At 46.3% G+C, this 21,930-nt stretch overlaps 1 protein-coding gene across 5 annotated transcripts in view; it reads right to left on the reverse strand.

Annotated features, from left to right (window-relative positions):
- Positions 1 to 21,930, reverse strand: part of CCDC92 (coiled-coil domain containing 92) — a 93,997-nt gene that overhangs the window by 23,855 nt on the left and 48,212 nt on the right. The window contains exon 1 of one of the 5 annotated variants that reach the window (XM_064466283.1): positions 3,825 to 3,923. The exons of the other annotated variants lie outside the window; for them this stretch is intronic. The gene's annotated coding sequence lies outside the window, so the exon portion shown is untranslated. Of the gene's footprint in view, positions 1 to 3,824; positions 3,924 to 21,930 lie in introns of those variants that run through there. 5 annotated transcript variants of the gene reach the window in all.

Consider the following 21,930-nt stretch of genomic DNA (forward strand, 5'->3'; position numbering starts at 1 on the left):
AACATGCACAGCTGGCCAGGCTTTGTTTCTGGTAATGCAGATATAAATCCAGCCACCCTCCACCCTATAAAGCCAAAAGAGTTACTATTAATTAGATCAGTGTGGCTGAGATAAGAATCTGGGATTAGCTTCACATTCACCCCATCGGGAAGGAGGCTGTGCTGGAGCAGATGCCTCTCCTTGTAAGCAGGCAGCCCACAGGTTGTCGCACGAGTCCTCTGCTCTTGACAGCAGTGCGCTGGGGGTAGGACAAGGGGAAGGGTATTAGGAGAGTCTTTCCCAGAGCTTGGGGCAGAGTAGGGAACAAGAGCCAGGATGAAGTTCGATCAAAATGTTAAAACCTGAAGGGTGATGTGATCCCTCCCTGTTCCGAAACAGAAAATTTAAAAAATCAGAACCAAATGTACAGAAGTATGTGTGTATATAGAAACATTTCTATACTAATCCTTATTTAGTACCTTTGCTATCAGACATCCTATTGAAGAAGCATTAGTTAAAACCCCCAAGGCCTAGTTCTGCTCAGTGACACCAGCCAAGCCAGCATTCCTCCCGCAGGGCTGTTCTTGAGAGCTGTCTTTGGTCCCTTCGCAGCATCTTACCAACAGCTTCTAAGATAATTAGCAGTCATCAGAGGAGATCTAATTTTTAATCAACTTCTCCCTGCATGGGAGAGGGAGGGGAAAGCTTAGTGAATGGCAGGAACAGTCAGTGTCATGGAGTGATGACAGTTCCTTTTATTGTCTTCTGAAGAACAGTGACATTACCAAGGATTTATTTACAGAAGCTGGGAGAAATGAGGGAAATGCTGTCAGCTCCTTAAGGCAGGGACTGGTTTTAGTTATTGTTTTTCCTTTGTTTGCACAACACTTAGGCCAGTGGGTTTCCTGGTGCAAGAGGAAGCCTCCTGCTGCAGAACAAGAAACATCTGATGACAAGTGCTGGAACTGAGGCTCAGACATCTATTGAGGACCAGAACGGGAGAAAGCAGGTCAGGATCCAGGAGAAGCCTAATCTGGCCTGATGTATGGGGCAGGAGGAGCAGAAGGCGGGAATGAGCTGCGTGAGCTGCACATGTGTGTCCGCACATGGAGGGAGGCACAACACAGAGATCCTTCTTGTAACTCTGCTGCAGCGTGGCTTACCACTAATGAAACAGTGCTGAGCGGAGCATGGTCAGCCGTCTCCCAAAGGTGGCACAGTGGCCTGCATTGCCTTAGTGGTCGTTTGCTTTATAGTGGGATGCTCTGGAGCATCAGTGGTTGCCTTTAGTACAAGAAAACATCATCTGCAAATAGATCTGCCAGGCCTTGCTCTGGAAGTGCAGGCAGGCAGCTCCCCGCAGCAGCAGGCAGCCAGAAGGATTTTGCACCCCTGATATCATAGATTGCCCAAAAGGCTAATTTAGTGCAAGCTGCCCTTATCTCATCCATTAAATGTGCAAGTGAATTGACCTACTCCCTAATTTAAAACATTGCTACAATTGCTGGCTGGGAGAAGGCATCAGCTCCTTATGCAGTCAGCTCCCTTATCTCCACTTTACCAACCAGACTCAGAAAATCCATTATTTTTCAGCATTAATTCATGAGATGGATGTTAGCCAGGATTCTGTGACTGAACATATCCTAACAAGGACAAGGAAAGCAGTTCCCACTTTTCAATTATATCATGGGCATTCCCCAGGAACCTGAGGAGTAACAGTTTCTGTTATAATCAGAAAGAATATGATTAAGGCCCAGAGCAACTTTCAAAAAGCTCTTCAACTAGGCAGCTAAACTTAAACAATCAGTCCACAAAGGACAACGGACAAGTTGTGAATAGCCTAGAAATAAGAGGAGAAGAACAAACATTTTTTCTAGTGCAAAAGACGACCTGCGACATCTGCATTTTCTTTTGTATTTTAAGGCTTTTACAAAAAAAAAAGCCACCCTCATCTAAGTACACAAGTAATCATTGACAGCATTATAAATGTATGCCCAGGCTCTGCCTACTGTATTCTATCAGAGATCATCAGGAAAAAGGCCAGTGACCTCTATGTTCAGGGGGCAAAACACACGTACAGAACCTTGTCTGTTTTGTCAGACCAGCTAGATGTGCTGTAGCTATTACCATGCATTAGCTCTCGTCACATACATTTATACTCAAGCCATGATTGCTTCCTTTCAGGTCAGTGATAAAACGCCTTTGGAGAAGCAGATTGGCAGTGGGAGATGTACCCTTGGGCCAAAGAATCGTTAAATTATCAGCATCAAGAAACCTACTGCAATGTGACTTGACAGTTGCACGGTACTAGGCTGAGGCTGTGTTTACTCTGGACTTTTTGGCCTGGCTTACATTCATTTTTTTTTCCCCTCTCTCAGTAATTTCCCGTCATTGCTACCACATGGGTTCATTTCTATGGCAGACAGAGGAAAAGACAAGTCACTGCAGTTGTCAATAGCTGAATCAGTACCATCATCTCAGCAAGCTGATGCCTGCCTCCCCCAGCAATACAGGCAAAGAGGTAGGCAATTCCAAATCCTGGCTGTACCTAAGATTGGAGTCAAGTATGTAAGAAAGTATTAGGCGAAATGATTGCAGGTGGTCAGGAACATCCTCCACCAATTGTGCTCTGTGCTTTATAATCCTGCTCAATACTCAGGTGAGTCTGATCACCTTGCATACAACTCTGCTGCCACAGTCCTCCATGTCTTCCTCATAATAAGCAGTGCCCACATGAAGAGCTTTAAACCTTGTTGGACAAAGGGCAGGAGAAATACAGAATTCCTTCTGCCAATGGGAGATTCAAGGCATGGAAACATTAACTAACTTGTTGGAGCACACTGGGAAGCTAAGCTAAATTGCTCGAGGGCCTGCCTTACGTTTTAAGAGAGATGATCTCTATTCCCATGGAACAGAACACACTGTTAGCTAGGGAAGTACAGACACCTATAGTCTGGCTTGCAAAGAAAAGGGCTTTAAATGAACCAGGAAACAGCACAAAGATCTGAGCTTGCTTTATGAACCTAAGACACGTACTTGCCTATAAGTGTAGCATTCCACCTCCGTACAACACAGCTGCTCCATGGTCTCTAGATGAGGAAAAATGAAGGGATTTTGTTTTATCTTCCCTGATGGTGATTGGTAATGACCTGTGAATTGGTGTCATGTGTGGCCTTTTTTTTTTGCAGGCTGTAAAACAATTAAGCCTGTTTCCCAGTTATAGTTTTGCTTCTTGCATCTGGGAGGGTTTTTGTGCTTGCTGCCGGGGAGCACTGTGTATCTGGGAGTTGTAAAGATGTCTGTGGTTTTATTGCTAGATTTTTACAAACCTCAGGTTTGTATTTTTATTACGATTGCTGCTGTGAGGATGTTTTAAAAAATATTGCATTTCTCTTTGAGATTACGTTCCTCTCCGTTGAGCTTTCTCTTGACATTTCAGGGATTTGGGGGATACTGGCAAAACACACAGAGTAAGCAAAGGAGATCTCCTTCACCCCAAATCCTACCTTTGCCAAACTGGGGAGGCACAGGTTGTTTTCATGTATTAAATTAAGATAGGCTTGGGCTGGCGTGAAGCAGTGTCTGAACAGAGCAAGCATGCTGTGATGTTAACAGCCCAAGACAGTACCATTTTCCCTCTCCTATCCAAGCTGCTGAATCTCTTCCCAGCCCTCCGCTTCCTCATCCAAACCTCATATAAGTAACACGTTCTTTGGGTAATTGACAGATTGCACAGGTGTGTAAGTGTCACTGTTTCCAGCCTCTTTTCAGATTGGGACGATTGTGTTTGAGATTGATTAGGCAAATGATATGCAAAGGGAAAATCCCTCCCTTCCCTCTCTTACCTGGGGCCAATGGTAAAGTTGAGTTGCAGAGATGCCCTGGCATTTGCCTGCTGTAAAGCTGTGTCAACTCTGTTGTTACCACTCAGGGGAACTCTAAAACCACATCATCTTGCCTTGAAGACACAGAATTGGTTTCCATTAGATTGCTGAAAAGACCAAAAAAAGCACGTAGGAATCTGCAGACATGAAACTTGTGGTCAGTCTCAGCTCATATCTTTTTATTGTGTGTTCATTTTCAAAGGACTGCAAAGAATCTGGCAACTATTAAGGAGCTGGTGATAGAGCTGTAATTTACATGGCAGTGTCCTGAAAAGAGCCAGTTTAAGTATTTGGGAAGACGAAAGTTGAAGTCCATTTACTGGATGAGCTGTTGCAAACATTCAGACTTTCTGATCGATAGGATGAGGATGGAAGTGGATTAGGATAGAATAATTTTAGATGTTGGGAGTTATCCTGTATTATTTATTATCAGAGATGGTTTGGTCCGGGCACTGATGGTGACAGTGCTGTAGCCACCGAGTCTCAGCCCTAAATAAAGTATTCATGGGTACTATTAAAATGCTGTTGCTCACATCCTCAACAGATTTTGCAGGCACAAACTCTGAGATAATGCTGGGCTGAGAGACTGCTTGACCAACTGACTGGAGCCTTTTGGCAGTTCAGTGGTTTTCCTTCTGGCCCTATCTGCCCTGTGACCTTTAGCAAGGCAGTTCCTTCTCTCTGCCCACCTCCTGCCTGGCCGAGACTGTCTCTGGCTGTGCAAGTCTGCAGGACCTGGAACAACAGGTAGAGGCTTCTTGGCAGCAGAGGGATGCCAGCACCAGATAATCACCAACCTGAGTCATCAGGTCTGCATAAACACAAAGCTGCTCCATCAGATACAGTCTGTGACTGGCCACCCCTTCTCTGGGTGTGAGAGCTTCCCTTGCTGTGAAAATGTTGCTGACAGCAGATCTGTCCCTGGTGCAGGTTCCTCCCTGGGCCTCCATACAGGCCTGGGGCATGAACAGAGCGAGGCTCCAGGGAGCATTTCTGTATAAAACCAGAGGAGATATAAGGCTTTGTATTTTGTTTTGTGTTTTTCCATACGGGGTATGGTGGTTTGGCATCTGTCAAGTGAACAGATTAAGAACAGATGGGGAAAGATGTGAAACCCCGTTGATCTCTGAGGGATTATTTGAGAAACACAGAGAACAAATGCATGCTGGATTCTGGCCCCTGCTTTTACGTACTTTCTGCAGGCACTGACCAAAATGCGCTTCGTGCTGGTGAAGTGTTCCCCTGCTCCTGTGCCTTGGGCACCTCTGGTCTCCTGCCCTCTTGTGCAGCTGGCCCTTTCCAGCTTCCACCATCTTGGGCCTTACCTGGGCTGTACCGGGGGACCCTCGTGGGGTCCCCCCCCACCCCAATGGGGCTGTGAGGAAGAAGGGCTGCACCCTGGCCCCCTTCCTTTGTTGAAGCTGCATGCTGCAAGCAGCCAGCTTAGAGCTCCATTCCATTTCACTGGCTTATCGTACATCTTCAAAACAAAGTCAGGTCAGGAACGCCACGGAACACGTCCCTGCTCCAACGCGTCCCTAGCCGGGGTATCACCACATGCATTTTTCGCTTGCAGCCAGCAGGGGACACTTGCTTTCTTCGCAAAGAGTTTGCCCTGCACTTAGATGCAACAAAGCAAAAAAAGGAAAAGATTCAGAGCTCGGCCACACGTGGGCACTGGAACAGCAAGAGATGGGCCTGTCCCAGGCTGCTTTCTAGCCCCAGGGCTCTGGTGGTGCCTTTTTCCTTAGCCTTTCATGAGAACTTCGAGATGTGTCTGCGACACGCTGTAAACTGTGCAGGCTGGCTGCGCCGGGGTCCTTGGGATGTGTAAGCAGCTGTCCTCTCTGGTGTTTGTAACCCCCCAGATGTGGTATTACCAGGCTTTGCTTCGGAGCGCATGACTCCATGGGTGGCAGGAGGACGTGTGGGCTGACTTGGCATTGTGGATGACGGTAGCAGCATAGATCTCAGTGCAAAATGCAAAACCTTGGCAAACATTAAGTTACTGAGCTTGAACTGAGCTCTCTGTTGCAAGGTCGTCCAAGCAAACCATCTTCAATCTGGATCAGATACGTAACTGCAGACATGGCGCATTTGAGATTCAGATAGTGCTCAAGAGAGCATACTGAAGCCAAGCCAGGACTAATCCCTGACCTCTGCAGCCTGTTTGGCTCCTCTGATGGCCTGGAGGAACATTAAAGTTCCCCCATTATTTGGCCGTGCGGCCCTGGAGGGGCTGAGCCATGCAGAACCAGCCAGGGTTGGAGCCCACAGCCCCGCTGTTGCTAACACATAGGTTGTGAGCAGTTTTGTGGCAGCGGATCAGCAGGGTGAGAGGCACCCTGGGCTCTTGAGTACCCAATGCAGCATAGCCCTCTTTGAGGGAGCCTCTCTGCCACATGTGGCCCATAATCCTGTGCCAATCTTTATACTGCAAGGCCTGAGTGCAGGACAGCAAAATAAGGCCCTCATCCTGCAAATGGCTAAGCCTATAAACTGCCCTACTTCCTTCAGGGGCTGGACTTGCCTGTGACGTTAAGCAAGGGCATGGATGTTTGTAGAGCAAGATCTGATTGTACTAGGTTTTGCACTGACCTGAGCATCTACCTGTAAAGATGCTCCTCCTGCTTTTCTTTTTCAGGCCATCCCTGTTTGTTAGTGTTTGCAAGGCATGCCTCTGGGGAGAAAGGCACTTGAAAAGGCTGGTTTTGTTTACCGTAACATTTTTTAATCATGGGTTACTTTTCGTTTAAGGGTTGCTACTGGCTTTCCCCACCTCATGTGGAACATCCACATGTTTTCCTTCTGGTAATTTACAGGAAGGGAACCAACAAAAGGAGAACGAATAAAAGTTAAATCTCTGTGGAAAGCCCAAGAAGTGTGCAGGTCCCTTTGAAAATGCTACATCCACTGTGCTATGTAAAACCTTAACAGTTACATCTAACCAGTGAGTACTTACGTCTTTAAATCATCTTCTTTAGGGACTTGGGGACCCATACACAGAGAATGGAGTCAGAATAGTATAAAGCTACGTACACCATATCTGTGCTTCAAGAAATAAATACCTCAGGTCCTGAATGATGTAGTGGGAGATGCCCATGGTGCCCAGATAAGTCTGGGTTTTGGTGAACTGTGCTATGCCTTCCCCTTCTCCTGTCCTCTGTCTTGGAGGCAAATACGGTTTTACTCATGGCCCACAAAGGAAATCTTGGTCTTAACTGAACCATCAAGCATGATACCTAGCACTGTAAAGGCAACACAGACAAGTGTGCAGAAAAACACACAGAAGTTGTGGAGAAAGTCCTCCAGCCTTTCACCACAAATGGGCCCCAATATAGCTCTCCTGAGGAATAACTGTAAAATGTGGAGCCTTCTGGGCACGTGTGGTGCTGGAGCTGAGACTGAAGATCGCTTGTGGACTGTGCACCTCACCTGGGGCTCCCATGTCCACCCCAGCTCTTGCTTACATTGCAGGAATAACCAGAGCTACAAGCCACTGGGCTCCTTCACCTCCCATTGTTCCCGGGCTGCCTGTAACTGGGACCAGCTGTAGGAGAGGGCCCAGCTCTACAATAAAAACTGTCTCCATCCCAGAACCAGCACAAGCCAAATCTCTGGCGCAACAATTTGAGGGATACATTTCCAGCACAGTGGAGCCAGTGCTTGTGGTAGCTGAAGTGCCCTGCTAATCAGCAGAAAGATGAGGTGCAGCAGACATACAGGCAGACCTTGGGTCCGCAACATAGGCCAGATCCTGCTCCGGCCATAAAAGTCCCACATTAGGCTCTAAAGATTTGTTAGCTGGAATTAAGCAGCTTTCTGGTCACATCAGCTAGATGTAACAATCCCTCCTAGCCCATTAACAAAAAGAGCTGGCAAGCCTAGATTTGATGACTGTCTAAACAATATGAAGAGGTGGTGATTTGCTGGCGATGTGTAAAAACAGGCAACAAATCAGCTGGCAACACGCACCGGACTGAAATTAAATCAAAGCAAAAGGCAGATGACTTCGAATGGTCTCCAAAGGTCACAGAGAAACAAGCAAAAACTGATAAAGTTCACAGGAAAACAGAGCAAGCAGAAGGAGCATTGCATCTTCTTGGCACTGGGAGCTGTTGGCATCTGACTTGCAACAAATGTATTTCTGAGTTAAAAAAATACATTTATCTGGAGTGAGGGTGGAGGCGTTAAAAAGAAAATTAACTGGTGCATAAAAGCCTGCCTGTTACAGCACTGGGGCGAGCGTGCAGAAACTGTGGTGCTGGGAAAGGCTGAGTTGCAGTGGGGCTTTGATGCCATGGGGGTGGTGATGCTGGAGGCAGGCTCCAACGGTTGCTGTCCCCCATGGTGGGTGTGATGGGTTACAGCGCCAGGAATGTAGCCATGCCCCATCACTGCCTCATGCTGTCCCAACTATTCATTAGTCACAGGAAAGGACCTGCTTCACACCATATAGCCTCCTCGAGAAGATGGCTATTGTGTGAGATTAACGCAGAAGAAACAGCTCCAGCATTTGAGCTCAGAGGCCAATGGTCCTTACATGAGGCGAGATATAACCACTAATAAGAAGGAAGCAAAAAAGAGCCTTAGCACTGAGGACACAAAATAGCAGTGCACCAAAGTCAGTGGAAAAAGCACTCTCAGCCCAGTGCAAGGAATTCGGAAGCCACGAACAGCAGGGCATCCTACCCATGGTGGGATGCCTAAGCAGAAGGAGGATATACGTGTAAGCTGGTACTTTCCTAATTACAGGATCTGCTTAACTATATTATGTCCCATGCAGTATCATTGAAACAAACAAGTTTCCATCTTTTGGCAGTTTGGTTGGTACAGCATTTAATTATCTCTGCAGCGTGGTGCTGGTAGCAAATGCTTTTCAGACACCTAACGTGGATAAAATAGGCAGAAAAAGTGCAAGTATCCCCTTCTCTCTTGGCCTTTAGCAATGACAGAATTCAGCCCCCATAGTATCTGCTATGCATTTTCCTTAGTACTGCATTAGGAAGCAGCTGTAGTAGGCTTAGAGCAACCAAGCCCAGGGGAAAGGGAAACACATAAGGGAACGGTTTACACCAGTTCCTCCCAGTGCTGTGACATGAAGAGTTCAAATCAGTATGTGGGTCACAAGCTCCCATCAGTCCTTTAGAGGTCTGAGCTCTTGCGGGCATCAACTTCCTGCAACCAGCAATCCTGAACTTGGACATCAGAAGTACACCAGCCCACACGCCAAATCAAGAGCTTCTGATTGCCCCCAGCTAATGGCACTGGGCTTTTGGGACCTGTGGGAGAGACCTTCATGAAGATCCCAGCCTCAGGCCTGTTAGAAATGGCTTATTTTTGTAATGCAAAAAACTCCTGCATCCTCCAAGCCCCTGCATGCCCCCTGCTATGGGGTTGTGGGGGATACACAAGCTTCATGTGAGGGAAGGATTGTCTCAGTGCTGTCTGGTTTGGGTGGAGGAGTGGGTGGTGGGTGATGCCAGTTCCAATTCCTAGCAGGAATCTGGATGTGTCTGTGCTGGGAAATTGCAAAATAGTACATTGTGCTAATTAATGCCAAACAGGAGGGCTTTGAATATACATCATCAGAATAACCTTTAGCAACCACTAGATGCCTTCCATCCATGAGTATCTCATAAAGAGCATTTATATTTATTACGTGGCAATGGAAATACATCTCAAGAGCAAATTGCCCTGTGCAACCATAATGCCGAGCTAGGCTTAAATTGTCTAACGTGCACAGAATGAAACACCACTCCGTTCATTCATGCTCCGGGAGTGCTATTTTCACCACTGGCAGCTCCTGCTGCACTAACTAAAATACTTCTGATCAGTCCAACAAATTTTTTTCCAGGTTTGCTTCTCCACAGTGAAACGGCAGACCGTGCTATATAGAAAGCTCTGAGCCTTGAAAAGTCTAGAGTTACTGTAGGTTGCAGTGGTTGGATTTGATCCTAAAACAATGAAACCAAATGTGAAAAAAGACACAGATGGCTGTCGCCTCTGTGCCATTTGGAGTGGTTTTTGGTTTCTAGCCAGTCAGCCCCATGCCACAGTTATGCAAATAAAGGCAGCAAAGTTTGATGCAGTGGTATACACATCTCTAGCAGACTGTGGCATGAGGGATAAAATAGCTGAGTGTTTTTGAAAAAGGCAAAAAGATCACCACACCAGGTTGAAAGACAGGATTTAAGGACACAGAGTGAAGCCATAGCAAAGGAGGCTTTGCTATGGCTTTTGATGCACCTGGATAACTGCGTGCTCGTGGGCATGTAGAATCCTGAAAGGCTGATAAAGCCTGAAAGCCCTCCTTAAGTGGTCCTCGGCCCTGGGGGAGCTGGTTGCTTGTCCTATGTAATGCCACCTCCTTGGGATGCAGGCACTCGTGCGGAGTTCAGCCCTGCTAGGCTAACAACTAGCAGCAATGAGAGGCAAAAAAGGGAAAAGCCTGATGAGAAGAGGAATGAGAAGAAGCCATGGGAAAATAGTTCAGATTGCCTTGACTGAGGGTACACTGCCAAGGTCTAGACCTTGAATTTAGCGTGGTGTAAGGGGACATAAACAAAACTGCATCCTCTTACTCCAGGGCTGGATTTAACCCTATGGTGAACTTCAAGAAGAAACAAATGGGTAAGACTGGGTTGCAGTCCTATGATAAAAATGCTGTTCTCCAGTGAGACACCAGTAATAGAGCAGATTTTAATCTCTGATAATTAAACTCCTAATCAACCCCCTTTTAAAAATGCCTGATGGTTCCCTTCTCAATCTCTTGTGAGGATGGGGAGGCTTAGAAATGTAATACAATTCTGTGGTTGAGTTAAACATCAGGCAGGTTTCAGACTATGTTTTACTAGAACCAGATGAATTTCTAAGCTCAAAATTCAGCATACAGAATGCTGATTAAGTTTGATCTGGTGACCATCTGTCCTTGTGTTTGTAGTATGAGTAGCTAAATGAAATTCTGGAAGAAAGGGGTTATCTTAAATACACACAGGATAAAGCAAATTGAAGAAAGCCCCATTCACTGTTGCTATGTGAATCTTCTCAGCAAGAGGGGAAGATTAGGTTTGTCTCTGAAGTTACATATGCTCAAGTTCACTTTTTTGACTCTTAGAAGCTGAAACACCAATCTGTAAGTTTTGCTGTAATTGCATCTTGTGAATTTTCCTTTAACTGCACGCTAAACCCAAGCAGACAATAGATTGAGTTCTGGTAGTGAGAAATGTTTCACTGTCAGAGCAAGTCAGCATCTTGAAAGGTGTAAGTTGGTGCAGCTCGATGCAATTTCCCACCTCTTCCAACTGGTCAACTTGGGCCAGTAATCACCACAAAGTCCACCCCCCTCTGCCTTTCATCCTTATACCTATCTGTGTATCTATCCATCTTTTTACTTAGAGCAAGTGAAGACAATTAAATTATGAGTAATAGCTTGATAACCAACCAGAGGTCATCAAAGAGCAGAGGTGAAGGCTGCCAGACATTTTTGCAGTCATAATAGAAATTTGCTGGAGAAAAGAACAGTATGAGAAGTGATGGCATAACATAATGCCCTCCTTTGAAGAGAGCCAGCTAAGAGGCTGGGCCCATTGGCAGACTGAATAGGGAAGAAGAGAAAGTATTGGGAAAGGCAGAAAAATAGCACTGTGGGGATCACAAATACAGAAACAGAGACAGTGCTTGTAAGACTTGCTAACGGAAATGGTTTCTAACATGCGAAGGCACCAACTTCTGGTGCCCAAACCCCATCTCATGCCACGGGCTTCTTTGTGTGAAGCACCACAGGGAGTGCAAAGCAAAAACAAATTCAGGCCGTATCCTTTGCCAGTTTTCCCCAGCTGCCCGAGGGACTTTGCTCTTTGAAACGGAGGGTATCTGTTCTTTAAAAGGAGTTGTTCACATGTCAGCAAGTCAGTCTGTGTACCAAAGGAAAGATGCCAAGGATGGCTGCAGGGCTTGGGCTGGGGTGCAGGACAGATACACAAGAGGAGGCAGCTCAGCAATAACCACAACAAGACTGACTGGCTGAGATTTGGGGAGCGCCTTGGGTGTGGGAAGCTCTCTGCTACTAAGGGAGCTGTCTGTTCCAGGCTTTCCCATTGCTTACCCTGAGCCCAACTGCTTGATCTCCTTGTAAAAGGGAAAAGGCTGCAACTGTGATGCTTTTCTGAGGGAAGAGAGAGTCACAAGAAGTCCCTTGGGGGGGCATGAAAGGAGTTTGGCATGAAAAGCCAAGCAGATGCCTTTGAAACTCCATGTGTATTGGGCTGTCGGTTGTCTGCTCTGATGACTCCCTGCTTCCACAGGCACATGCTCCTGCCTGCATTAATACCCACATTAGGTGCTCATTTCCAATGGCTGATTCCAATGGGAGGGAGGTCTTATAGGCAGTATCAACAGTACCTGTGCAAATGCATCTGGCTTCGATAAAATCCTGCCATTAGTGTTCAAAATCTCCAGCTGACACAAGAAAATCCAATCATTAGGCTCCTTTCTACCTCAAACAACCCTAGGAAAAGAGCACATTGTTTGAACATCACTGGGCTAAATCTGTACTTTTTACAGGACCTTTTTTCTTTGCATTTTCTTTTTCTTTCTGAAGTTTAGAGACGCTTATTTTTCTTGCTAATTCTTTCCTCCCGGGTGCTGATAGGGATCTCTGGAACATGAGGCCAGCTGGAAGAAACTCAAACTGCTTTCTAAATGTTGTTATGATAGAGTGCAGGGGGATGTGTCTTTGAAGCTGCTGGGCTCAAGAGATGTCCATGATTCAGGAGAAATGCAAGAGGCAATTAAGCTCTTTTTCTGGAACAAGATTGGAGCCCCTGCCTGTGAAACACAAGCCACTTGCTGGTGTCACCCCACACCAACCTCTAAGGAAAAGCAAACTTTGGTAGATGTTACTTAGTGGATGTTTCTGCACCTGGCAGAACAAGGGCCTTGGGCAGAGCCACCTCCTGGTACAAGGGAGACTGCAGTCTGACTGTTCAAGCTAAATAGTCCAGTTCAAGTAGAGGTGTGAAGGTGCTTCACATCTCAGACAAATTAAGCCCTCTCTTAAACCTGAAGAAGGAGAATGAACAAGGGAGTGCTCTCTCTCTGCCTTCTTGCTTTAAAAAATGGTAAGTATTTTAAAGTCACTTGCTGAAAGCACAATCTGCTGCTGGCAAATGTGTGAGGCAAGTCAAGGCAATAACCCTGTGGCAGGACACAGGAATTGGAAAGGTTTTCATGGGGGAAACATTGGGGGTTTTTTTTAGTTCCTTTGCTTCTGTTTGTCCTTTCTTGTTGCATGGATCCCTGCACCCATGGGAACAGCCTCCATGACACTGTGCTGTGGTCAGTCAAACAGGGGCTACCCCATGATTAACAGGAGTCATGTGTGGATAGAAAGGAGGCAGTGGGCACCCTGGCCCTACCTGGCATCTCTCCTATCCCACCTGCTCCTGCCCTGGTCCCTTTCTGGTAGGTGCTTGTCAGGTGCCATCATTCAAAGTTGATTCAAAAGGGACTGGGGAAAGGGAAGAGGGGCAAGTCCCACTCCCTGTTCACACAGGTAGCTGTCCTTACGTTCGGTGACCTGATACATTTTACGTTGTTTCCCTGAATGGATGAAAACCACTTTTATTTAAGAAGAAGTTGAAATCCTGGCCTCATGCCTGGAAGCTTCAGGTGTTGAGGCACAAAGCAGGGGTTTGCACTGCCTAAATGCAGCCCTGCCTGCTGGAAGAACTGTTTGATTGCTCTATCCCTCTCTCTGCCAGGGAAGGCTAGTTTCTGCCCGTCTCCTTCCCAGCCCTTTCTGCAGCCTGGGCTGAAAATCCCCGTGCAACAGGGCTCTGTCAGTCCCGCGGGAGTCCTGCTGTGTATTCCACAAGGCACATGTGGTTATCAGCACCTTGGCAGAGATAAAGAAGGCAGACAAAGAGAGAAGTCCCCTAGGGAAGAGATATTCAGCCTATTCAGCCTAATGTTTATATTACTGATTCAGTCCTAGTTCAACTCCAATGTGGAGGGGTAAAAAATGAAAATAAAGGCTTTCCTCAGAGCCAGACTTTCAGAGAAGCCCAGCAGTTTACTGACTGCTGGCCCGTTTGAAAATCTGGCTTCAGTCATGGCTACTGAGCCCTTACAAGTTTCTCCTTCAGAGGAGAAGAGACTTGACGGGACTCTGGCATGGTGGGAGGTTGACAAGCCCTCATGAAAGACATTTGTAATGTGTGGGGCCTGGGAAGCAAAACGGAGAGACAGCCAACAGCCTCGAGGAAATGGAGGGGAAGAAGCTGCACATGGTCCCTCTATCTGCAGAGAAGAATCCAGGTCTGCTTGGCTTCGCCTCCCTCCCCCATCTTCCCTTTGTAGATGTCTCCTGTGCAGTTTCTATAAGCATTTCCTGGGAAGGTTGAACAGCCAAAACTGCACTTTTAAATGTCTCTTTTTTAAAACCACACTTGGTAAAGTTAAAAGGTGTGTGTGGGGAGCACAGAAGTATAATATGGAGGCAGCTTTATCTGCACAAAGTATAAGCAAGTTACCAGCCAACTCTAACAGACTCTACATCAAATCATACAATCTCTTCATGCGGTGGCAAAAGCGTCATGCTGCCTGTCTGGAGCTGGCCTCACTCAAGCTTTCCAGGGCTCTGCTCCCCCAGCTCCACCATGGCCTGCCTTTCCCAGCATGTGAAGCAAAACCCAGAGCAAGGAAAAGCAGGTGCCTCTGGCGACCTCCTAGCCCTGGGTGCTGCGACAGTGCTGCTGTGCTCATCACCCTGTGCTTCAATATCCCTTCTCTCTCCATCCACCTGCTTGCTTTTGCCTTTTCCATGATGGTAGGAGCATTTTGGAGCAGGAATGGTCTGTTTTACACGACTGTGTAGCATTTTTTGTAAAGGGGCCCTGTTTCCTGGATGAGGGCTCTGAGCACTCCCATATTTACATCTGCATTGGACATTACAATTCTCTGCCTTGGGAAGAGATAGTGCATGGCCATTTTTCCTCCTCTTAGGCTATGAAGAGGCTAGGCAATAGCCTCCAATGAGGACGTATTCACTTTGCCATGTGTACACTGCCTGTGGCAAAGTCCTGGGAAGACCTCCCTTTCTTGGATGATTTTAGGGTAGACATACAGCTCTGAGGAATGAGGAATTCCTACTCCTGCTTTTCAGCAGGGGGAGACACTGGGACACCATCACCAGGGACTTCTAATTGCTATAAATAATGTCAGCTGCGAGTAGAGAAATCAGACAAACAGCTTTGGCTCTATCCTTTTTCTCTTGGCTCCACAGATGAGCAAAACTAGGATCAGTTTTGAAACATCTAGTGCCAAGGCAAGGCAGGCATGTTTGTAAAAGAAAATGACCACTCTTCACCATCCAGTCTCCAGTATGCATACTGCTTTCCAAGGGTGAAGCACAGGGTAAGAGCTTCAGAGGATCTGAAGTCCGTGAGGACCCCACATGTGAACTCATGCCAGGCTGGCCCAAAAGATGCAGTTGAGATCTGCCAGCTAATTATTTCATTAGTTATTTTAAACAACTGACTCAGGGATGATCCCACCCAATGGTGGCACCTGTAATTAATACGATGCACAGTACAGGACAAATATCTCCAGGTAAGATCCAGGTATGGCACTCATGTTGCTCTCCCTGACCAAGCCTCTTGAGACAACAAAAAAAATCCAGAGCAGCAGCTCAGGCTGAGCTGCCCATGGATAAATCAAACAGAGGGAGCGTTCTGGCAAGAACACTGGCAGATGAACATGTCCTAAGATCACCCTGGAACTACCTGTCCTGAGCTATGCTTAGTGTCCACCTCCCCTGAAATCATGGCGTCCTCAGCCCCACGCAGGCTGTAGTCCAGTGGCTGTAACCTTTCCTCACCATCCTGGAGCAATCAAGTGCCCAGGGGGTCTCATTCCTCTAACTCTGGCAAACCTTGGCACCAGGAATGTGAAGCAGCCTCCAGAGTTGCCACGCTTGAAACCCAAAGTACAGAATGTGTTTCAGAATAAAGGCAGTTCAAGTGGTGTCAGCTCTGCTTGTGTTTGTTTCTATGGAAAATTGTTACTTTAATGTGAGTCATGGGAGTAATTAAGGGATAAAGAGCAGCACTGCAGTTAGTTCGTCAACACGCTGGTGCCATTGCAAAAGCAAAGGGAAGTGTACGCATTCCTATGGAGACACAAATCCAGCCAGGGTGCTGGCAAAACAAATGCTCCCATCCTTTGGGCTTTGGCAGTCTCCTCTGGTCTTAGTCAGGCTGGTGTCGATCTGGAATAGCCCTGCTGATGTGATTTACCAGAGAGTCAGTGAGGTTGGTTCAGTTTAAGTCAGGGTGCACAAGACAGAGGGACCCAACAGGGTGAGGACCCCAAGTGCAGGAACCCAACATCATAAAATGGTGGAAGCTTAGATGGCTGTTGTTTGTTAAACTTGACAATAAAGAAAAACATACTGCACTTTTGCTGATTTTTCTTTTTTTTCCTTTAGGATGTGCTGGACAAAAAGAAGAGCTTGCAGACGTTCCCTGTAAAAGCACTGAGCTGAATGGCAACTGTCACAGTACTTTTTACCCCTGCATCATCACCAGGGCTGCACTAGATCAGGGAGAGACAATGCAGGGGTATGGAGCTGAGCTGTGCTTGAGCAGGAGGTCTTCAGCCTGAGAGAGCTGAATCTGATGCTGAAAGCAAGGTGGGAGGAATAGGGGCTCGCTCATTAGGGACCACTGATACTTTTGAGACAGGTTTTTGTGGCTGAACCACTCTGCCATGCACTAATGAGCAGGTTCTCTGAAGGCAAAGAAAACAATGTGCCAAGGCAGGAAATGGAGCATGGAGATGAGTGGGGAGCTAGACAATGATGGCAATATTGTGCTGCTGCAAAACAGGCCAGCTTGGATGGAGTTTGGAGGTGGGACAACTCCTGGATGGGGCATTGGCACCTGCCAGGTATAGCAGAGCCTCTATCCCAGCCGTTTGACTACAACAGCAACTTTCCAGGCTGGTCTGGAGGCTGTAGCAAGTGGGTTCATGTGTTCCAAGCCAGACCTCCTGCCGATTAACCAACAGTTTGGAAGACTTTTATTAGAACCCCCTTGGTGCTTCTGGACATATCTCCCTGGCACAAAGGAGCACCATTTGGGCATAGCTATTTAACATGGCTCTAGGGCTCCAGACTGCTGGTGCTCAGCAAGAGATGCTTGCAGCCTCCACTCCTTTTGCCCAGCAGATACAGCACCACCAGCCCCTCAGGGCTACCAGTGGGGGAGGCACTGGCAGGCACTTTGGAAGGGGATCTGAGGAAAGACTTGAAGAGTAATGTGTGCCAGGAGTGCTCCGTATTTGCACCTGTCCATGTGGAAAGATTATTTCTCAGCTGAAATCCATACCATGGCCCCTTCCTTTATACTCCATTCTCCTTAGTCTTTGCAGATGATTTCAAGAAACACAGTTTTCCACTTTCTAATAAGCAATTTAAATGCTAAAGGGTAGCTCCTCTGCTGAAAGTAACTGAAGCCAAGGAAGCTGTGACAGTTTATGCCAGCTGAAGCTTTGCCTTTAAGTAAATGTTTTAAACTTTCCACTAAGGAGACTAAAATAAGCCATAGCATGAAACATTAAGAGCAAAGAATGAACTCTGGAGACCAGAGGGATTTGGGAAATGAAACGAGATCCATCTTGCTGGCACATTTTTCCCCCCTGTCTATTTTTGGAATTTAAAAAATTCCCCCAGATTTGTCTTTTACAGACCAGCCTTTTGTTCAGTGACCAGCATTGAGCAGCCTCCCATTTCACAGCGAGCAGGTGAGTTTTGGCAAGCCAACATGCAAAATACAGAGCTGGAAACTATTAATATCTTTTACTGCTGGAGTATGGCAGGGCTTGGCACAGGTGCTATTTGTTTTCTTTAACAGGCTTTTCAGCTATGCAACTTGCAACCAAATACTAGACGAACAAGAAGATTTCTAGTTAGCGAGCAAGTTCTGATACCTTCTCCAGACACTTCTCCAGAACGCTGTGATGCTTGCCATGACCAAGTAGGTTTTACTTGGGGAATTACAGCATGGGTTTGACCATGCGCAGCTGCACTAGGTGTGTTTATGTGACCGAGTGGGAGGCAGCCTGGTTCTGCTCATCGGACTCTAGACAGACTCAGGAAACCTGGGCTCTGACTCCTGGCTGTGGTATTAGCTTTCAAGGGGACCTCAGCATGTCACTTAAAGCCCAATTCTCCAGCTGGCTTGCAACCTACATTTTCCACTGACTTCAAATGGAGCAGGGGATCTTTGTTGCCTATGAAAATTAAGCCTCCAAACACTTCAGTTCTCCCCATGTTTAAAACAAGGAAGACAGTATTTTGAGATCAATGGATAAGAACACCTGTGAGTGCTAATACCTATGTACCCTGCCAAGATACCAAGAGATTAAGCAAATATTTTGAAGGGCTGCAAGATCTTATGAGGCAGGTATGGGGCTGTTTAGTATGTCCAGGATATATTTTTCTCCCTCCTTTTATGTTTTTCCACAAATGGGAGAACTCGGGCAGAGAGGGACTAAGACACACATCCTTTTTGTGTTTTGGTTTCAGCTGTGCTGATTTGCTTTGTGAAAACTAAACTAAGAGCACCTGCACTACCCCTTACTGAGGCTCAGTAGAGGGACTCTGAACTGAAGACAGAGAGTCCATCTAATGGGCCCTAAGATTTGGCCTGAGTATCACCACAGAAGAGAGAGCTGAAAAGCCTAATAATTTTGGGAATGCTTTGTCTGGCTGCGTAGGCTTCAATGCTCAACAGGATGTCATGAAGTTGATAATGGTTCAGGAAAGATGTGTCCTGTAGTGGGAGACTCCATCCACTCAGTTTGGGGTAGCTCATTTTAAGAAAGAGAGTGGACCAACTGGAGTTTGTGCAAATAGAATAAAATGAATGATAAAGAGGTTTTGAAAACATGACCTGTAAGGAAAGGTGGAAGGAAGTGAATTTGTTTAGTCTAGAAGAGAGAAGAATGACAGGAACATGATAATGATTTTCCAATATTTTCAAAAGGGATAGCAACTGTTCTCCAGAAGCTTGGGAAGGAAAGAAGAAATCAGCTTAATTTATAGCAAGGAAGTTTTAGACAGGACTGTTGGAAGACCCAAGTAAATAGAAAACCCTGGGATGGGCTAGGAGGGAAATGGGAAGTGTCCATTATGGGAAGTTTTTAAGAACAGACTGTAGCAATTCAGATGCAAACTCGGGTACTTTACAAATCAAACAATGGTGTTTGCAGATGCGAAGATACTAGACTGTGTTGAGTGTGGGCAGATGGTTGCTTACACAAAACTGTTTTGAAAGTCACCCAGGTGTGACAGCACTGAATACCAGTTGATTAATTCAAAATTAAATAAATATAACTGGTGTGGGGGTAACAAACAGCATTCCTGTCTCCAAAATTGCTTTCAGACCTCATTCCTAAAGGATAACGCATTCCTTAAAAATCACTGATGACAAAGGAAATTACAAAGAAAGGTGGCTATGGTACTGACCTCAACAGTAGAGTGTTACAGAACCTGGAAGGCTTTCAAAGCTGGCAGATCACAATATAAATAATCTAATATATTTTCTGACTTGGGTAGCTCAGCCTTAAGAGGGTGCACCTTTTTCTTTGCCTATTCTCCCTCTCACCTTTTGTGCCTGAAGAGTTAAAATAGCAACTTTATGTATGTTTTTACACTCCTAATCACTGGCTCAAGTCACAATTCTCACAGCCCTGTCTCCTTGCAGCATGGGAAATCAATCCTGCGGCACTGCACGATGGAGAAGGTTCAAGTGTGTCACCTCATGTCCCCAGCTGCTCCTCTGCTAGGCACATCCTCCACCCAGGCTGAATGTGGAAACGCTAGAATGGCGGAAATGCAGCATGTAGATGGCGCATGGCCAGCGAATGTGTCTGCAGGCACAAAGATGATGCAGGCAATGGAAAGTATTCACTTATCAGCCCATGCAGAAATCTACAGGCATCTCCTAACAAACACCCAGTCCTAACGCCTCCTTTTGCAACACCTGATCTCTTACAAAATGCAAGACACTCTTGCCCAAAAAGCTGAGCCTTGAATCTTGTGACTGCTGTTGGCACAGTTTTGAAATGAGAAGAGCTGGAAGTGCTGTTCTCTGATACTCTCCAAAGGAAAGTTCCAGTCTCCTGATGGGAAGAGGCAGCAGCATCTACAGAGACTGCAGGTTGCTAATAATGCTTGGGTGAAAACCCGTACCCAGTTATATTATTCCTCCCTCACTATTCCTCCAGAATTTCCTCCTCCAGGGTTGTTTTCTGTACAGCACCTGGAGAAATTCTGCTAGAAGATGGTAGCACAGGCCAAAGAATGAGTCAAAATGACCTACTCATTTTAAGAAATTAAGTAGTCTGAAAGGATTAGATGCTCTTAAGGTGAGAGCCAATTGTGTGACACTATTGCATAACAAACCTTTTGATATCTCTAGGTAAGAATAATGATAATAATTCCAATCTTGTAGACACTGCTTTGCTCTCTTCTTGAATCAAGGGCAAAGTCTGTGCACAGCCAGCTTCTCTGTGGGAGCAGAGATCTGTTCTACACTGACATGAATTAGAATATTCCCAGGATGGGGTTCACAGTTGCATGACAGCAACGCAGCAGTATGGGGCTGGGGGAATTCGATGCAAACACTACCCTGCTTAATTCACTGGAGATTGCCTGGCTGTTCGTGTCTGCTGGCTAGAAGGGCTCTCGTGTCTGGGCCGCACTGCAGGGATGCCTTGTGTTAGTTCCTCTTCCATTTTTCACTTCTTTCTTTCTTTTTTTTTTTTCCCCTAGGAAACCTCTTGTTAGACAGGACTGAACGTCCTTGAAAGCACCAGTTATAACAAACAACCAGGGGCAGATCTCAGGCGAACGCTGCACGAGTCGGAGGTCACAGCTGGAAGTGGTTTTAGGGGAAATTCAAAATTACTGTCAAAAGCAGTTCTCTCTCATTTTAATTGTAATTGGTTAATCTCATTTTATTTGCCTTGCGGCTATGGCTGTGAAGCTTAGGAAGCTCTCAGGGCCCCTGCTCTGCTCTCAGTTACCCTGGGAGCAATTCTGAAGACATCAGCAAAGTTGCTTTGGATTTATCCCTTGTGCCACAGAGACCAGAGGCCATTGCTTGGAGAAGCCCTCAGCGAGGGAGGGAATGAATGTGGCAGACGACTGTTCCTTTTTCAGAAATGAAGACAGACAAACAGTATTCACTGGCTTAACCTTCCTTATGGCCCCTCTCCTGAGACTTGTCAATGGCCAGTGCAGAGAGCTAAGAGATGGGATGGTTTTGTGCATATCACTCTCTTCATACTTCCTGCACCTGGAGGAGGGGAGGGATGGGAAGCTACAGCTGGTACAGCTGTTCTGGGAAGGGGTTAATATGGTGCCAGGATAACATCAACTGAGGATATACCCCAGAGTGTTTGGGAAACAGAAAGTCAATGGGAAGTCTGCTCCTGTAAGCATGTAATGCACCATGCACAGAGCTACTAGTAAATTCTCCACTAACAGGTTAAACCTATCTCTGCAGTATACCCACAACATGAGGGCAGTGTTTGTCCAGTGGTACCTCATCAAGTTGCAGAGCACACAGTCAATAAACCACTCAGGATTAGGCCAGCAAAGCACTGCTGCAAAACAAGGCGACGCGTTAACGGTCTGTGCTGTGTCTGGTAAGAGTTTGGCGAAGACCTGATTGAACACGTCAAGCAGCTTGTCCATGGCCCCTGTCTCCCCACCCTCTCCTCAGCACATGTGTGAAGTTGCATGGAATTTGTTGCTTTGATTTGCAGGCAAGTCAAAAAGCTGTCGAACAGCGATCACATCTAACACCACTCATCATCACCATCAATTGTTCTCCAAATGAAACAGGCCACGTCGCCAAGCAAAATGCTTGGGAAGATATTTTTCCACTGGACATGCATCCAAAATAAATACAGGAAAATCTCCTTCTCCAAGCACTTCTCCTGATTACTTTTCATTTGAATCATTAGTAAACCTGAGATATGCACATATTAGCAC

This window comes from Phalacrocorax carbo, chromosome 15 (genome assembly GCF_963921805.1).
Source record: "Phalacrocorax carbo chromosome 15, bPhaCar2.1, whole genome shotgun sequence".
In the NCBI taxonomy this organism is placed as follows: Eukaryota; Metazoa; Chordata; class Aves; order Suliformes; family Phalacrocoracidae; genus Phalacrocorax; species Phalacrocorax carbo.